General features: G+C 37.5%; 1 pseudogene; it reads left to right on the forward strand.

Moving 5' to 3' along the window:
- Positions 1-478: 478 nt before the first annotated feature.
- The window catches only part of LOC104845674 (arginine--tRNA ligase, cytoplasmic-like), a 64,478-nt pseudogene continuing 47,889 nt past the window's right edge, over positions 479-17,067 (forward strand).

Genomic DNA, 17,067 nt, shown 5'->3' on the forward strand with positions numbered 1-17,067 from the left:
GTGTGCTCAGTGCACGTAATTTTAGTGAATGAGTTTTTGTGCAGGGCTCTAAAAATATTGGGTACAGGCCTAAAAAAGTGGTGATGGCTTGCTAGTGCCAGCCAAGAAGGTCATAGAGCAGGTAGATTCGGAGTCAGTGCACCTGTGCCTTAGCCTCCTGCCAGGAGAAGAGCAGAAACCTGGGGATTTGACCAATTATGGTGAAGTGCTGTAAAAGTTGTAACAAAAATGTAGCAAGAGTATGCGGAATAGACTTTTCTGAAAAACTATTATGGGATGGTTAATAACCCTTTCATGACTGCCTGCTTCATCTCCGGCCATGCCTGACCTGAGTGACCTCCAAGATGGATGAAACAGAAATGAGCACTTTGCTTCAGCTCTGTAGGTAGCCATAGGTGGATTTGAGAAAACACCATACTTTGCAAATAAAGGGTGCCTACCTGCTTTCAGAACCAGGAACCAAGATCCCAAGGTGAAAATGCAGCTGCTGCTTCAAGCCAATTATGATTTGGCTTCAAGCCAACCACAAGCCAGTATAGAGAAGTCACAGTATCTTCCTTTCCCTGCTATAAACCCTCAGCTGTTCACTGGAGTTCCAACAAGGTTAGTTCTGTCAGTTTCTGCTTGTTTTTTGATGTTTTTCTGGGAGGACGTTAGCAGGTAGCGTCTTACCCTACCATCTTTGTCCCAGTATATTTGTATGTTTTAAAAGCTGCTTATTTTTAGGCAATGCATTGTTTTAGTCCCAACTTTTTTTATTTATCTAATTGAATTGCAGTGTTCATTTAGTTTAGTTTTTTCTTTTTCTTTTTTTTAACTCACACAATGTTTCCTTATTTGTCTTGCTCCAATGCTATTTTATTATAGGTCAGTGAAAGAATTAGGAAGAAAGTTATATAAACAGCCACATAGCATAGTATACTGCAACGTACAGTTATTTAACTTCGATTTACAGTTTTCTAACCAACTCTGTGGTTTTCATTACATATTATCGTTGACCCTGACAAGTGACTATCAGATTCCAAGATCTGATCAAACACATGATTTAAGTGTCCCCATCTATGCCACAAACAAATGTAATATGTGCTTTATTTAATTTTTTTTAGGAAAGACTGCTTTAGAGGAAAAATGGTGGGGTTGATGCTCTTATAGCACTTGACCCTGAGTAGTAGGTTGCTAAACCTGGTCATGGCACCCAGGTGTTGCAGTGGTTAAGAGTCTGGCTGTTAACCAAAAGGTCAGCCATTGAATCCACCAGCCATTCCTTGGAAACCCCACGGGGCAGTTCCACTCTGTTCTATGGGGTCACTATGAGTCAGAATCAACTCGACACCAATGGGCATACCTGGTCATATCTAAGCTTATTGTGTTTATAGGGCTACCAATCTCTTCACAAAGAACTGTGTAGCAGTTGGGCATTCCTCCTGTCAATGAATTTTAGCTACAGACACTGTTCTATCAAGAAGGCAGTTTGACCGTGGAGAAACGATATCACAGATACAATAGTCAGTGGTTTGGGGCTGTTAGGATATCTGGAAAAATCACTCATTGGATTTGGCAGAAAAAAAAAATGTTTTTGTTATCTCAAACATTTCTAAATTATTTGTCAGTATCGTATGTGAGCCTGACCTGATACAGCAATTTCCTTTTATCGTTGGCAATTTCAGCTCACTGATGTCTATAATGCACATATGTAACAAGTGAAATAGCAGCTCATCTCACCTGATCCTGTTTTTTCATTCACTTTCCTCTGGCTGATAATTTGGGGGCAATATTTTTCTTAACTTGACAGAAGGAGAAAAGAACGAATGAACCTCAAGCTGGCTTTTAAAGTTTATGTCATGTATTTACAATGCATTAGCTATGGCAAATCACATAACCAAGCCTTCTTTCTACAAAGGAATGGAATTTGACATTTTAAATTTTGATTGCTAGATTTATTAAAGACCTACTTTATATTTTGTGCTTTTCAAACATACCCCTTTTAATCACATAGGAGAGCTATTACTTTTTCTGACTTCTAACCCTCATATGTTCCATACATTGTCGTGCTTTAAGGTAATAATTGTTTATAAGATGAAGGAATTTTACATAATAAATTTCTTATTTACATATTCTGTCTTTGCATACTAGGAAAGATATGTTTAAACAAATAGTTATTGCACTCTGGTTATTACTGAGTCAACAAATATATTGATGGATATATTTAGAAAATCAGAACAGTTTTCTTATATCAGATACTACTAGGGAAAATATTACACTAGATTGCACATAGCACATCATAGCACTTAATATTATCTTTCAGTCATCTTAGATACACTGTATTTCTTTGCAGAACTAGATTACATATAATTCATTTTTTAGTCTTCTCCCAAATATATTCTACATTGCAATTTAAGACACAGTTTGTTAAAATGTAAATTTCTTGGAGATAAAGATTTTTCATGAGGCCCTAGAATCTTTATCTAGCACTCAGGCCTATCTAGATAGAAAGAGCTATTAGGGGGAAAAAAATTACACTAACTTGGGGCGGGGGGAAATGGAAAAGAGCCTTACAAATGGAGCCAACTTAAAAATCCGCAGACTAAGAATGGAAACAGAAGCTGGGAGTAGAAGCAGTAAATTGAAACTATTCAGAGTCCTGCATATAATAGAGAATAAAGCACAAGAAAAAAAAATACAACTATTGCTCTGTAAAGGCATCTCTATGTAATACAATATAACATGTAGTAATTTTTAATGAATAAGGAAGATCAAAGAATTGATGCATTTGAAGTGTGGTGTTGGAAAAGAATATTGATTGTACCATGGACTGCCAGAAGAATGAACAAATCTCTTTTGGAGGAAGTACAGCCAGAATGCTCCTTCGAAGCGAGGATGGTGAGACTTTGTCTCGTGGATTTTGGACATGGTATAAGGAAGGCTCAGTCCCTGGAGAATGACACCATGCTTCATAAAGTAGGTAGTCAGTGAAAAAGAGGAAGACCCTCAATAAACTGAATTGGCACAGTGGCTGCAACAACGGGCTTAGACATAGCAATGATTGTGAGGATGGTACAGGACCGGGCAGTGTTTTGTTCTGTTGTACGTAAGACTGCTATGAGTTGGAACTGAATCAGTGGCACCTAACAGCAACAAATGTACTATAAAGCATATTGGATACCTTTGGGTCAATATGGATGATTAAGGACACATAAAAATGTTCCCATCTTACATCAAAGTCATAATTATTTTGCATTTAACGTAATATACACATACATCACATGTGTATAGTCATGTTTGAAATCAAGAAAGGAAAAATCATCATGTAACTGAAACGAACAGAAAACCCAGAGTGGTAAATGAGGACTGAAGGTAAGTAATCCATAGGGAGCTGGGAACAGATAGAGGTATTTGGGCCTGGTATCTTGAAACAAATGAGGGGCAGGGCCCTAAACCAAGAACCACATCATATATGTCTGAAGCTGGAGTTGTACTCCTAACTTGAATAAGACAGCCAGACTCACCAAATGGGGCCCAAGATATCTTTCCACCCACCTGGATCCAAACCGAAAACCAAACCAACTGCTGTCGAGTCGATTCCAACTCATAGCGACCCTATAGGACAGGGTAGAACTGCACCATAGAGTTTCCAAGGAGCACCTGGCGAATTTGAACTGCTGACCTTTTGATTAGCAGCCTTAGCACTTAACCACTATGCTGCCAGTTTCCTGGATAGATGCCAGAAATGAGCTACCTATCCTTGTGAAAGAAAATTCTTGTGGAAGTAAATTTAGCTCTATGAAATTGCAAACTAGATCTAAACATAATTGCAGCATATTTCTGTTGATGTGTTGATCTTTTATTTATTAATTTATAAACATTCTTTAATGAGAAAGGTAGAAGGCGTTTGCCTGTCACAGTTCACTTTTTTCTTTTTTTTCTATTTTCCCTTATGCTACTTCTGGAAAAATCCTATCGTCTCTTAAACTTCTGCCATTCTGCTTGATGTAGCCATCTAGGCTTCGGTCCTTTTAGAACAGCAGAATAAGTCCTAAAATTACTTCTACCATCTTTTCTTATGCTATTAATAGAGATTTTCTTGTTGCTTAGGAGAAACTATCACAACCATCATAATAAGATTTGTGTTTGGTGATACGGACTCAGTCCTTGTATTGATCAGCTCATGTACTTTTAAGTTTTATGTTCTAAACCAGCAAAATTGTCTTCAAGTAAAATAATCTTTACATTCCCATATTCTATCCTTTCATCTCCAAAATTGTGGAATTATCCTTGGGGTACAGGATTCTGCTTTACTTATTTCCAACGAGGCCATGCTACTTTTGTAGAAGGTGAGTAGAAAGCTGTCCTCTAGATTATTCCCTGAAATAGTTCAGTCCATATTGTGTAGAACATTCTTCACATTTGCTGGAGTTTGAGTAGCAACTTTCCCTAGCTTTCAGTATCAATGAAAGTTTTCCCTTTTATGTTTCCTTGCTCATTTTCGTCATGATTAATGAGGATAAGGTGGGAGGGGAGATGGAAAGAATAGAATGTTAACACCTATAATTATTTGACATCTTTATCTTGAATAGTTTATATTCCATAAAACTATATTTACAAAACTTACTAATTATAGAAATTAGTGAGTACCTGTAAACAATTAAGTAGGAAAAACAGTTTAAAACTACTGCTTTCATACCTTGAATAAAAAACAAAAAAAATTCATTCTGTTATAAATACACTGATATTAACATTACTTTCAAAAAGTTCCTGTTTGCATTTGTGAATATTCACTGGAGATAATTTTCTAGATGATTCAAACTATAGAAATATTTAAAAACACTTTTTGATACACATTGAAGATTTCCCTTACAGATGAACTATATTATTCATCTTATTACTTGCTTCCCCGTTGAATGGGAGGATTATACATCACTGTCCCGTTGATGTCAGGATTGACCATGTGACCTGCCATGCTCTGTTTGAGATTATATGTTGCCTCTCCTAGCCCCACAGCAGGCTTGGTTATGTGATTTGCTGTGGCTAATGCATTGTAAATATGTGACATAAACTTTAAGAGCCAGCTGAGGTTCATTAGTTCTTTTCTCCTTCAAGATAGCGGTAGTTTCATCAGCTTGGGCACTAAAATGAAGGTGATACAGAGCAGAACTGTAGCCAACCCATAAAAATAGGTAGGGTACATGAAGAATAAACATCGCTTTTGCCAGTTTCTGAGATTCCAACTCATTTGTTACCGTGGCATAACCTAACCTAAACCAGCAGGCACAGCTCACACGAAAGGTTGCATCAATTTCACTCTAAAAACAGGATGTTAGTATCTTAAAGAGTAGGTTTTATTAAAAACTGTATTCTAAATGAATTCAAAGAAATGTAGTTGATTGATACGGAAAAAGTATACTAAGGAAGAATTGACGAAAGTGCTGAACGTGCAGTTAAGTAACAAATTCGTTTAAACTTTTCAGAATCAGATCTTTTTTATACTGTATTATCCCTTCCGTAAAGATTTACAATCTTGGAAACCATATGGGGTAGTTCTTCTCTGTCCTATAGGGTCACTATGAGTCAGAATTGACTCAGCTGCAATGGTTTTGGTATTATTATCCCTTCCAGAGCATAAACAAATACTGAAAACTATCTAGTGGTTTTATAGTAATAATGCAAACTTGATAGAAGAACCATAGAAAAAACCCTTCAAAAGTAAACCATAGATGGTTGTCCAATATGCTAGTGAGTGGGAAAATCCTAATAGAGCCATTAGACAAACATATCCAAAACTATAGCAAAATAATTTATATAGTGACTTCAGTTTATCTAAAGAGTGAAATGAAGTTTAAATATTAGGAAAATGTCATTTTCAGACTCTTCTTTCTTTCTCTGATGTTCTAGAAGATTTTCACTGTGTCTTATCCTTGTCCATACCTTAACCTTGGTTTCCCAGTGCACCAGTTCAGTGACATTCAAGGTGTGTGAGTATCATTCTTTGCAGTGAAATCAGCCTGTCTTAGTGTCACATCAAATTGTCTATCCCAAGGCAGGAAAACAAAAACGGCATATTTTCCAGATCACTGTAGTAATTTGTACTGCATATGTATTTCTTAGGCTTTTGAATGAATAACTGATCTTCCTTAACTCTCCTAGAACAATCCTTGTAGATTTCCACAGAAAACAAGTTTGGGCCATCTGTTTCAGTGGCTTTTTCTCACAGGACTTTTATCACAGAGTAGTATAAATTATAAAACTATTTTCCTTCTGTTCTCTAGATGTAAACCTGGTATAAAAACGGTACGGGGCGGGGAGGGGGTGGCATCTGACCTCCTGTAGCTTCACAAAGGGGAAGGAGAATCAAGATCAGTAGCTCAAGGCTGACTCCTATAAGGCGGAGGCCTCCTCTCTCCGCCATCTTTACCAATTCTGACACCAACCATCCCTCCCACAGCACTGTCTACTTCTCTGCTGGGTTTGATAATTCATTGCAGTGGCCACAGAGAACTCACAGACAATACTTGTGATTATGGGGTTTATTGGAAACCCCGGTGAGGGGGTGGCAGAACGATTAAGAACTACGGCTGCTAACCAAAAGGCCAGCAGTTCAAATCACCAAGCGCTCCTTGGAAACCCTCTGGGGCAGTTCTACTGTGTCCTATAGGGTCACTGTGAGTCAGAATTGACTAAACAGCAATGGGTTTGGTTTTGGTTTTACGGGGTTTATTAGGGAAGTAACAGGTCACAATTCAGTTTCAAGAATCCTCATGATACAGTTCTTCTGTCACGACAGCCTCTTCTCAACTCTGCCCTGCTTGGGCAAATGTTACAAAGCTTTTTTAGTTCCTCCAATAGGTGCCCAGAGATACCTCACTGTACCAGGGAGCCTCAGCCTGAAGGTGCTCAACTCTAGCTCTGTGGGTTGGCAAACCTAGCTACACCAGGTGACTATAGGCACCCTGCTCTGCCAGCAAGCCTCCTGTCCAAAGGCACTTAGTTTTCTTGCTCCGTGGGCTGGAAGCCTAGTGCACAGTTTCTTGCTGGTCTCTCCTGCCACCGTTTCTCTGCTGCTACTCCTTGTCATATTCAGTGTTACAGCTCTCTCTCTATCTCGGTCTCCCGGTTCCAGGAGCTTCTTAGCGCAGGGATCCTGGGTCCAAAGGACATGCTCCACTCTCAGCAATTCTTCCTTGATGGTGGTGAGATCCTCCCCTCCACCCCTGGAGTATTCATTTTAAGCCCAGAAGGATGACAAAACTGACCAATCCCTTTGGTGGGCCACAATAATCTTATATGCATGGTCCTGCCCAATCACTTGGAAAGGATGACAAAACTGACCAATCCCTTTGGTGGGCCACAATAATCTTATATGCATGGTCCTGCCCAATCACTTGGGTGGGAGTTACAAGACCATGGCAAGAAAGGCCACACAAAAGCAAGCCATTGTGCTGCACCTGGCCACAGATGATTATAATTATTGTTAACAAGGTCATTGTACCATGTTATATGAGTACATACAGCCTCAGGAAAAACATCCAATAGATAATTTCTTACCTTTAGAATAAATGGCATTCATGGTGATGATGCTACTGATGATAACATCATGAGAATTACACTTAATATTTATTTAAAGTTTACTTTATGCCAGTGGAGCTCTGGTGGTGCAGTGGTTAAGAGTTTGGCTGCTAACCAAAAGGTCGGCAGTTCAAATCCACCAGCTGCTCCTTGTAAAAACCCTATGGGGCAATTGTACTCTATCCTATAGAGTCACTGTGAGTTGGAATCGACTCAGCAGCAAAAGGTTTATATGCCAGCAGTGTTTTACATACATTAATGCATTTGATTCTAAAAACAAGTCTACCTGTGAGGAAGCTACTATTGCTACCTCCATACTACCTGCAAAGAAACTGAGGTGCAGAGATATTAGGCAGCTTATCCATCATTATAGAGTTCCAATGACCAATGTTTACCAGTTTCTGTGTTGGACTTCTGGTGCTCTTGGAAGCGGAAATAAGCAACTGTTTTTTCTATGTGATAAAAAAAGTAAAACAGTCAAATAATTTCAAGAAACACACACACATATACATATATGTCTACACATGTATATAAGTGTTGTAATGAAATTTTTATTTTGTTTTATATTTATTGTGATAAGCATAGATATACCAAAACATTTGTCATTTTAACATTTTTACATATACAATTAAGTGACATTAATTACATTCATCATGTTGTGCAACCATTACTACTGTTTCTAATTTTTTTTATCACCCTAACAGAAGCTCTGCTTTAATATAAACATTATATATAGTGCATATATCTATGTGTGTGCATGCATATATTTATTGTTGCTTTCTTCTCTACAATTTTTACTTCTGCATGGATCACACTGCATGAGAACACTGTATTTCATTGAAATTGGAGTGATTTGAGTGCAGAATAAGAACCACGTGTCTAATGCAGTATGGTAATTAGGATGCTATTCTGTACCTATTCTTTTCAATATTCTTTTGTTCTCTGAATAGAAGTGTGTAAGCTATGTATAGATTCCCATGTTGGAAGAATGTGGCAGTATTCAGAGACTGTGGTCTCTGCTGAGTATTCTGTTAATCATCTGGCTTTGTTTTTGAGATACTGTGAATTTTCTCAGCTGAACAAATCTTCATGTAATATACTGACAAGTTTAGAGGCAAAGTTTGATCAAACTCCACATAAAACTGTATAGGAGCTTATATACCTTTTTATTTTTACCTTCAGATAGGCCTGGCATTAAATATGGGTAGCTATGGAGACCACATTTCCTGATGCCTAAATTGTAACTAATGATCTTACAGAAAGGTGCCCTAGATCTGCAAAGTCTAAAAAGAAAAGTTTTATGTAATCATTTTAAAATTCATGCTTAGTAATACTTTGAATGAGTAACCTTCATTAAAATGTATAAAATTGTATGAGACTGAGTCAACTTGTCAAAATAATAGGGTGTGAAAATAATGGGCTCCCCAATCTCTAAATGTCCCTTTCCCCTTCTGTCTGAGAAACTCCATTTTCAGATGACTGAATTTTTCACTATTCATGTTACTTTTTAAGGGTCTTCTTGATAGTTTAGGTCTTGAAGAAACCATAGAAATATTTCTGAGAGTTTAGAAGCTTCATTTCACACATTACTGAGGAAAGCTCATAGGGAATGAATGATTTGTCCTGAGCCCCACAATGGAACAGCCAGGTCTAGAACCCAAACGCCTGACTTTTAAACTTTTTACCTCATGTTACTCATTTGCCAACACTGTGACCTCAATTTTATATTTCAGAGCCTTAATTTTCTGATTTGCAAAAAGGCAATAACCATCATACTTTTACTGTAAAAAGTCAATAGTATTTGTAACTGGGGGCTCAAAACTTCAACAAATATCATGGGTGATGGTAAGAAATGGTGGAGAAAGTAGATAATGCAAGTTTGATGGCGTGAAGCACTTTTTAGCCCCACATAGGTAGAAATTCTTTGAGGAGCCCAGGAGGCAGTTTGAAGATAATATTTGAGATGGCTCAGAAGATAAATTGTCCACAGATCTTTCCCAGATGAACCTTAAGACCTATAACAACGTTTCTACTTTCCTATTTGGTTGAGTGTCTCATTTTTTTTTTTTTTAACATTTTATCCATTATCCTACCGAAATACCAAAGCTACTGTCCTTAAATATCAAGTGGAGCCAAATAGCTTTATTTTCTGCTTTGTAAAATAATTAACAAAGCAGGAGCTCTTGGCTGCTACCAGCTGCTCTGCAGGAAAAAGATGTAACAGTCTGCTTCTGTAAAGATTTACAGCCTTGGAAACCCTATGAGGCAGTTCTGTTCTGTCCTGTAGGGCCACTATGAGTCAGAATTAATTTGAGGACAATGGGTTTGGTTTGTGACTTGCACAAGGTGGTTTAACATTTCATACTCATTGTTTGGCAAACCGGTAGCAAAGGTGATTGGGATACAGTGAAACTTTAATACTCGTGCTAAAATGTAGATTGAATTTTAAAAATCTGGTGTGTCATATCAATTGAGACTATACAAATAATTCCCTATATGATATGCATTAGATGTAGGTAGTAATATAATGTTGAAGTCCTATAAGTATTATGTGCCAATACAATTGCAAAATCTCTGACTTGTAAGAGTTTTCAATCTGCCAAACCAGACGGAGCCAAAGTATGAAAATGTGAGGAGCACCCTTATGGAATCACTGTACATTTTCAGTAACAAATGGCATTTATTTCACTCATTTTTAGTGCTCTTTGAAATAATGAAAAAGGCCAGAAGATTTTTTTTTAATTAAAAAAAAGAAAAGGTAAAACAGAGAATTGCAAAAGGAAAGGAGATGGTAAACAAAGGATACAAACATTATTTAGCTCTATTCCTTATATGGTTATTCCTTATATGGTTATTTCTATAACACCTTACAAAGCATCTTTGAAATTAAGAGAGGTTCATGGGTCACCACAGATTTATTTAGAGATGGACTATACATTGAGTTTTCGTTCAAAAACAGCTGCAGCAGTGTATCGCCAGGGAACTGCCAGAAATTCAGGCTGGTTTCAGAAGAGGACGTGGAACCAGGGATGTCATCGCTGATGTTAGATGGATCCTGGCTGAAAGCAGAGAATACCAGAAGGGTGTTTACCTATGTTTTATTGACTATGCAAAGGCATTCGACTGTGTGGATCATAACAAATTATGGATAATATTGCGAAGCATGGGAATTCCAGAACACTTAATTGTGCTCACAAGTAACCTTTACATAGATCAAGAGGCAGTTGTTTGGACAGAACAACGGAATACTGATTGGTTTAAAGTCAGGAAACGTGTGCATCAGGGTTGTATTCTTTCACCATACCTATTCAATCTGTATGCTGAGCAAATAATCCAAGAAGCTGGACTATATGAAGAAGAACAGGGCATCAGGATTGGAGGAAGACTTATTAACAACCTGCGTTATGCAGATGACACAACCTTCCTTGCTGAAAGTGAAGAGTACTTGAAGCATTTACTAATGAAGATCAAAGACCACAGCCTTCAGTATGGATTGCACCTCAATATAAAGAAAACAAGAATCCTCACACCTGGACCAATGAGCAACATCATTATAAATGGAGAAAAGATTGAAGTTGTCAAGGATTTCATTTTACTTGGATCCACAATCAACAGCCATGGAAGCAGCAGTCAAGAAATCAAAAGAAGCATTGCATTGGGTAAATCTGCTGCAAAGGATCTCTTTAAAGTGTTGAAGAGCAAATATGTCACCTTGACGACTAAGGTGCGCCTGACCTAAGCCACGGTATTTTCAATCGCGTCATATGAATATGAAAGCTGGACAATGAATAAGGAAGACCGAAGAAGAATTGATGCCTTTGAATTGTGGTGTTGGTGAAGAATGTTGAATATACCATGGACTGCCAAAAGAAGGAACAAATCTGTCTTAGAAGAAGTACACCCAGAATGCTCCTTAAAAGCAAAGATGGTGAGACTGCATCTTACATACCTTGGACCTGTTGTCAGGAGAGATCAGTCTCTGGAGAAGGACATCATGCTTGGCAAAGTACAGGGTCAGCGGAAAAGAGGAAGACCCTCAATGAGGTGGATTGACACAGTGACTGCAACAATGAGGTCAAGCATAACAACGATTGTAAGGATGGCGCAGGAACGGGCAGTGTTTCATTCTGTTGTGCATAGGGTTGCTATGAGTCAGAACCGACTAGACAGCACGTAACAACAACAACATACATTGAGTTTAGCTCTTCCATCCTTTCTTCAGTATATTTATTTCACTTTAACTGATGCCATGGTTAGATTTCTTCGTATTTTTAATGAGCCCGTTAAGAACAACCCCAAAATATTCACTCTTGTAAATGTGAAGTGATTATCTCAATATAATTTCAATAAGTAACAATGAATTAATTAATTCATCAGATTGGGCCCTGGTAATCTTCATTTTTGCCATCCTTAATATTTTCACAGAGAAAAGTATTTTATAGATAAGTTTGAGAAGGCATTCTTACTATTTCCTGATAATATATTTTAGGAGCTGAAGGAGAAGCATAACAAATGAAGTATAAACACAAATTATACGTAATATATGTGCATTATTTTCTAAAAATATATAAAATATTCGTTAATATGGACAACTTACCAATGTAGTATGGTGATTATTTCAATTCACTTTCACTTTCCCATTTTGCTTGAGATTCTTATTATATTTTTAACATTTTATTCATTATCCCAACTAAAGGCCAAAGCTATTGTCCTCAAATATTCCATCATCTACACCAGAATAGCCTCTTCTTTAGATGAAAACTGATGTATTAAACCAGATTAGTCTCAGTGTCTCTAGCACCCCTTGTTCAAATGTCAGGCATGAAACATTTAATGCATTTTGATAACTTGAGCTACTGTTGTTTCTAATAGCCTACTGTTAAACCGGTTACTGTTGAGTCACTTCCACCTCATGGCTACTCCATGGGTTTCATAGTAAATGGTGCTCCACTGGATTTTCAATGCTGATTTTTCAGAAGTAGATTGCCAGGCCTTTCTTCCTAAGTGCTACTGTGTAGACTTGAACCCCCCCAGCCTTTCCATTAGCAGCTAAGGGCATTAACCTTTTGCACCGCTGCTAAGTTGTTTCAAAACTAGAATCTAAAATATGTCCCTGCTTATTCATTGTTGTTTCAAATACATGTCTAGTACATATGCTGTAGGGTTTTCTTCCATGCTGTATGGTAGGGTGATAATTGTGCTTGTATCGATTATCCCGGAATTTGGAACTATGATAGCAACTATCTGATGTGTATAGCCTGAAAAACTTCTCTGTTGTACAGAAGTTATTACCTCAGTTTAAGTTCTAGCTTAGCAGTGTCAGGCTTCTCTTCCAGGGTATTTCTATTTTGTTCTTTAATTTATAAGTGTGCAACACAGCAAAAAATTGTAAATTTAATGACAGAGTCAAATAAAAGTAACCACTTACATATCTGTTTTATTAATCATTGGTAGCATGTAATGAATATTTTAGTTATGTCAAGCTTATTTATCATCATTCAATTTTAATTAACCCTTTTCATGTACCATATTGTTTTTATCATGTTTTATGATGTTTGTTAACACAGGAGCCCTACTGGCACAGTGGTTAAGGTGCTCAGTTACTAACCGAAAGGTCGGTGGCAGTCTGAACCTACTAGTCACCCTGCGGGAGAAAAGATGGAGCAGTCTGCTTCTGTAAAGATTAAAGCCTTGGAAACTTGGGGTGGTTCTACTCTATCCTACAGGGTGACTATGAGTTGGAATCAACTTGACGGCAACTTTTTTTTTTACGGGGTTTGTTAATGCCCATATATTTATTACTGGTATTATTGTTATTTCATTTTTTTATACAGTTATTTTGTATGTAGACATCCTGACACTTTTACCAGTTTTTTTGCTCATCATTGCCTCTTAAATCTTACTCCTTATTTTACATTCTATCCTGTTTATGAAACATTTTGGTAGTTTTTTTTTCGATGAGTGTTACTGAGCATTAAACATTCTTTATGTCTCTTACTCTGAAAATGTCTTTATTTCTCCCTTGTATTTGGGTGGACAAGAATTTTCTCTAAGCCCTTTGAAGATTTTATTCGATTTTCAACTGTTTCTAGTGTTGCTGGTGAGAAACTGATCAGCACAAAAGAATTAAGTTATTCTGTAAATAAATTTTCTTTTTTCTTTGGCTGCTTTTTCTTTCCCTTTGGTATTCTACAATTTCACTGCAATGTATTTATAAGCAGATTTTTTTTTTTTTCATTTCCCATCACATATCTTGCTTGGGATGCAATGTGATTGTGCATTTTACTGTCCCTTATTAATTCTGGAAACATCTCTTTGAAGATTACCTATTCCCTATTGTCTTATTTGTATTTTTCTGAAATTCTTTTTTAGATGATTTTGGATTTTGTCATCCTGTTGTTACCTCTATTAACCTATCTCTCATATTTTCCATCTTTTACTCTTTCTGAGCTCATCTGTGAAATATCCTCAGATATCTTTTTTCCAGTTCACGATTTCTGTGTCTAATTTGGTATTTAAGTCTTCTATTGAGCTTTTTTTGAGCCCTGGTTGCACAGTGGTAAGGAGATTGACAGCTAATGAAAAGGTCAGCAGTTCAAATCCACCAGCTGCTCCTTGGAAACCCTATGAGGCAGTTCTACTCTATCCTGTAGGGTCGCTAAGAGTCTGAATAGACTCGAGGGCAATGGCTTTTTTTAACGGAGCTTTTTATTTCAGGGTAAATCATTGCATTTTAGGTGCTCCATTATCTCCTTTTTCACATCTGCCTGCTCATTTCTCTTATATTGATTCAGTTTTTAAAAAAAATCTACCTAAACTTTGAAATATTTATTTCTTAGTCTCAGATTTCCCTTCTCCTTGGGTTAGGGTCACTATTTCTTCTGTTTGTTGTGTCTGGGAGTCTCCCTTAAATGGATTATTTCCCCTTTTGGTTTGTATTATTTTGCTTCTGAGCTCATCTTCACCAGACATTTCATTTTCTATGCTGCTCATGTGTTGTACCCCTCCTAGGGCACACATCATTTGGAAAACAGTTTTACATTTTTACTCTTATTGGATTCCTTAAAAGAAGTGGGATCTTGAGTCCTCACAGCATGATAAGCAAACAATCCAAGAGGAGCACGAGGTGTAAGCTACCCTTTCAACTGCTATGCTGTACTGCCCTCAGAAGCTATCCACCCTAGCTTTAGAAGTCACTTAGCATCATTTTTGCCACATTCTGTTCACTAGAAGGGAGCTGCTACTTTTGGTCCACGTTCAAAAGGAGGAGAATTAGTTTCTCCTAATGACGGGAGGAATGTCATTGAGTTTGAGGACTTATTTTAAAACCATTACAGAGGAGGACATATCAAAAAAGTGTTTATGAATCTGTGTGCTATGCAGTTTGCAATAAAAATCCCTCTCTGAGTCTACAACTGGCTTATGTGGTTGTTTTTCATTATTTAATCTTTTTACAATGTCTAGTCATCTCTCTCATTGCTTCTTACCTCATACTCTATAATTTATTCATAGCTGCAGTGTCAAACAAGCAAACGAACTAACAACAAGAGCAATAAAAAAGGTTTTCCCTGTCTCCTCTGAGATTTTGCACATGCTATTCTTTCTATGTAGAGTTTTCTCCCACTTCTTTCACCTGGTTGACTCCAGCTAATCCTTTGGACCTTCTCCTGGATGTTAATTTTCTCTTATAACCCTTCCCTTCTTTCTTAGGTCAGATTCTCAAGGTAAGCACACTCTGACATGGCAATTTACTTGTAGGAGGTTTATTGTGGGAAGCTCTCAGGACTAATATCTGAAAAGGAGTGAAGCAGGATTGGGCAGAAGAAGTTGCACTGTCATGCAGTTCCCTCAGAGGCCTCAGATAGTCCTATAGGAAGCACCAGAGGCCTGGGATTGGTGCTAGGGGATGAGGCATTTGTACCCTCCTACCACAAATTGAAGGGAAGGGGGTGTACACTTGGACAAGGCAGCTCCCTTCAGCCAAGGGAAATTCCCCAAAAGGGCCTCAGCTGTAAGATCTGGGTTGTTAAAGCTCCCAGCAGGTGAATGAACGTCTCAGTCCTGAGGGTGTATCTGGGTAACACACTACCGCACCCAATATGCTTTCTCTTTATCTACCCTGAATGTTCCCTCCCTAGAACTCTTATGCTATTTGTAATTAATTGACTTATTTAATTAGAAGCTTTCAGGGCCATTACTGGCATCTCCACCAGACTGTCTTACCTGGAGGTGCTAGGTAAATATTGTTTCGGTTATATAGTAGCTGAATGAAGTGGCATTGGAGGTGAGATCGTGAGAAGGGGTTTGTCAGGTGAGTGGGAAAGAGAGAACACACCAGGCAGAGGAGACAGCAAGGAGGCCCCGAGACATGAGAGCAAGGCATGCTCAGAAAACCATGAATAAAATAGATCGATGTGGCCGAGATCAAATGAGAAAAGAGGAAACAGCAGATGACAAGGTCAAAGGCTTGGGCAAGGATGAGAACATGAATGGTCTTATAAACTAGGTGAAAGGATTTAGGTTTATCCTGTAGAATCTCCATTGAAAATAGTTTTTTGAAAAAGCACTAGTAACCTTCTCTTTATAAATTTTAAAACACTGTTTCCTTTTCTCCCTTCACCTGTGGTTTTCCTCTGTATCCCTTCTGCCTTTAGTATTTAGCACATGCAGTACAATGGATAGCAACTCAACACTACTCCAGTTTAGTAGAGAGCACACATAACAATATACCTTGCATTTTTCATGAATTTTAGCCACATTGTTTGGGTCAGTTCACAGTGACATATAAACTTGTTGTTCCAACCAAATGCCAAAGTGAGGCTGGAATGTTAATTTATTTAAGGAGATCTTTTTTTTTTTTTTGTGTCAATGTCATCCTAAAAATAAATGTACATCTATTGCCTTGGGAACAAATAATGTTATAAAAACCACAAGAAGAACCATAACAAAACCCCCACACCTGCTTCTGAATAAAGGTTCCTTGGCAGATGTTTATTTGGATCAGGTGTGAGAAAACTGACTGGCTGCCATTTGATCGGCAATAATTTTAGGATATTAAATTCAAACAGTCAAATTAAAAAACAAACTATTTGATAAACTATTTGAATCCTATTCCCAGAGTATCTATTTGTATTAAAACCATCGCTACAAGCACATACAAATTTGCATAAAAATATGATCAAAATGACAGATCTTTGAGCAAATGAAGAGCTTCTAGCAGAACTAAACCGTGTTCAAGTACTTTAAAAATAGTTTTAGCCAACCCTCATTTTAAAGATGTTGTAACTGAGGCCTTGCAATGTAAAATGTCTCATTCTAGGCCATGCAAGTTCAAAGCAAATCCAATAGTAGGTTCTGAATTCTGAGTCTGAATCCAGTTCTCTTTACCCTTTCCATATTGCTTCCTAGCCTGCATTTGTAAATAGGTAAGTAAATAAGGGCACATTTGGCAGGATGTGTTGCCATTTTTAGCTGAGTTTAACCGCAACCCATTTTAAAATAAAATTA

Source organism: Loxodonta africana, chromosome 9, assembly GCF_030014295.1.
Source record: "Loxodonta africana isolate mLoxAfr1 chromosome 9, mLoxAfr1.hap2, whole genome shotgun sequence".
In the NCBI taxonomy this organism is placed as follows: domain Eukaryota; kingdom Metazoa; phylum Chordata; class Mammalia; order Proboscidea; family Elephantidae; genus Loxodonta; species Loxodonta africana.